Raw genomic sequence first — 2,868 nt, forward strand, 5'->3', positions numbered from 1 at the left:
GAATTTATAAAAATATATGAATGATAATCTCTTTGATTATCAGAATGCAGATTTAAATAAATAAGAATATATTCAAAACCTGACATATTATGTGCTTGAATTTAATATGAATTCTGCCAACCCCCAAAGCATCTTATACCTGTCTTCTAATGATTACACGTCTGTATATCGCTACTGGTGCACTCTTCATGGACATAAATTAAAAAGACAATCTGTTCTGCTTTTGAATAAAATGAAATGACATCTTTTCAGAATTCCAATTTTAGTAATTTCTTATAGAATTTGATTAGCAATATTTAGGCCACATTTTATACACACACACACACACACACACCCCCCAACATGTGCATGTGTGTGTGAATACATACATAGATTAAATTTAATGCACACAATATTTTTAAATTTTGTTTAATCTTTTTCTCTTTTTGCAAAATTATATAGACTCAAATCAATATTTCTTTCCTCTCCAGTGAAATCAGAGTTCACTTTTTATAAAGAAATTCTAAATCGTTAAGCAAGTAGAATACTAGCCTTTTCTATTTTTTTTAAGTTACCCAACATGCTTCTGGGGCTTTCACAAGTGGAGGCTTACATGCATTGAAAAAACACACAAAAAACTGCTATGTTACAGTAATTCAAATTCAACACCATTCTGAGTGGATTTTTAATATACTCATGGGAGTCACACAAGGGAAATTGATGATGACTTCAAATTACTTGCATCTTATTTATCTTAAAATCTATTCCCTAATCTGTTACCACATTATGGACAATAACATCATTCTATCAATAGTAAAAACAATGGAGTTTTACTAATTTCGCTGTATTTATTGCCCCTCTATAGCCTCATAAAAAGTGATTCCTGTATATATAAGGTATTTTAGAAACCCTATTTTCTCAGAAATAGTGGCAGTTATTAAGACTTAACATTTTAAGAAAATGTGAACAAAAAAGGGGACATATTATGGTATAGCCCTCATCATTTTGCATTGTTCTCCAAACAGTTGCCTTCCTTTTCTGGGTGGATCTCTGAATGTTAATAGGGAATGCATCACGTGCAGAAGCTGGAAGCACGCAAGCCATGTTTGGCACACAGATTCTTTGTAGGAAAAAATGTTACACAAAGCATGCTGCATCCAGAGCTTTATTTCAGAAATGAAATCTTATTTTTTGACCAGTTTGACTCAATATTTCCTACCATGAGAAAAAATTTGCTCCTAAATGGGTTAAATATTAAAATTGAACGGGAAGTAATAGAAACACATAACCTCTATTCCCCAAAGCGAAAATCAAATATGCAAATATGAAAATGAGAGGACTCTGCTTCTTCCCCTTACACAACTGATTAAATTGTCACTGCTGGAGATTACATGGGGTTTTATTCCCTTTACAGCCATATTCAATTGGACAGACAGAAAAATATATTGCCACAGACGAGACCCACCACCTGGGTACACTGTGCTTCCAGTTGCCTGTAGAGGTCTTGTCCAAAACTTTGCAGCTAACCCTTTAAAAAAAGAAAAGTATGAGATGTGATCATTCATGATAGACTTGGATGATGTCTGAAGTCCTTTCCAACTTGGAGATTCCAGTAAGATAAAAACTCCTCCTCTTATTACCAGATACTAGCCTGCAGTTTAATTCCCACGTAACAAAGCCTTCGCCAGCACATCCCCTTTTTATATCGATCCTAAAAACATTTCATTCATCTTGCGTGAGACTTTCATTTTTTCAAAAATATCAGAAGCTCTTCTCTTTCTGTGTTTGCCCTTTATTTCCTACCTGATGGATACATTTATTTCCTGGCTTATCAATTTTGACCCTGAGCCTGCCCCCACCCCCAACTGTTCCTTCCAGATGGAAATATTTGATTTTTGCAAAAATTGGATATAGAAACAGAAGGATTACCTTTGCTGCTCTTACGTCTTGCCACGATTCGGAAATGGTTCTCGCAGTCTGTCTGGATGTAGTAGAAGTTAGTACTCAGATGATGTCGCCTGCCTGTGTCACTCGGCACTGCGGGCTGAGCAGAGAGCTGCCTCCAGCTGAAGTCTAGGGCCTCAGTGTTAAGGACGCACAGAACTACTTTGTTAATGAGGTCGTTTCTCTGGTGCATAGAGACAGAGCCACAAGGACAGGGAGATTTAACGACTAAAAAATGTGGTAGGATGAGGTTTTTGAATTGGAGCATTCAGAAAAAAAAATAACAACAGCAAAAGACTAGTGAGCAGATACTTTCTTGCAAGGATAAGTGGACAGAAACAAGTCTATTTGCCTTTAGATTTGTGGTAGAGATAACACGTGTTATTTTGCCATAGAAGTGAGGAAGAGATTCCCCAAAGAATTTTTAGATGGCTTGCTGTGTGGCTGGAAATATTTTTGTTGCTCTTGTTTTATCCATTCAGCTAAATGACACTTATGGAGGTTTTTAACTAAATAAGATCGCTTCTGTATCTGTTGATATAACTGCAATTTGAAAAAATTATTTTCTCTGATTGGGTGAATGAGAAAACAATCAAATTTCTCACTTCTAGCATCCAGATGGGTAAATTTATAATAAAATCAAGTGATGTTTCCCTGTCCCAAACCCAGAATTCCATATGCATTTTAAAACACAGACATATATCATGCTTAAACAGCATTCTGTTTTAACTTGAGAAGTTTTAAAAAATCATTGCTTTCTAACATCATGTATGTGCTTTTCTTCTCGTAAATCTGCTCAATTAAGATATCTTTTTGCTGTCAAAACTAAAAGCAGAGTTGTGTGTGTTCTACTGGCTTGAGCATATATACACTTCAACCCTTTCTTCTCTGTGTTTGCTTTTTTCTGTCTTTCTCATGTTTCTTTGTTTTTCTTTTGTTTTCTTT

At 35.3% G+C, this 2,868-nt stretch overlaps 1 long non-coding RNA gene across 1 annotated transcript; it reads right to left on the reverse strand.

Moving 5' to 3' along the window:
* Positions 1-1,131: 1,131 nt before the first annotated feature.
* LOC132597268 (uncharacterized) lies at positions 1,132-2,240 on the reverse strand. Its single transcript, XR_009563786.1, has 2 exons — positions 1,909-2,240; positions 1,132-1,507 (listed from the first exon to the last, which is right to left on the reverse strand). It is a non-coding gene; the product is annotated as an uncharacterized lncRNA (long non-coding RNA).
* Between the last annotated feature and the right edge of the window lie 628 nt (positions 2,241-2,868).

This window comes from Globicephala melas, chromosome 4 (genome assembly GCF_963455315.2).
Source record: "Globicephala melas chromosome 4, mGloMel1.2, whole genome shotgun sequence".
Lineage (NCBI taxonomy): Eukaryota > Metazoa > Chordata > Mammalia > Artiodactyla > Delphinidae > Globicephala > Globicephala melas.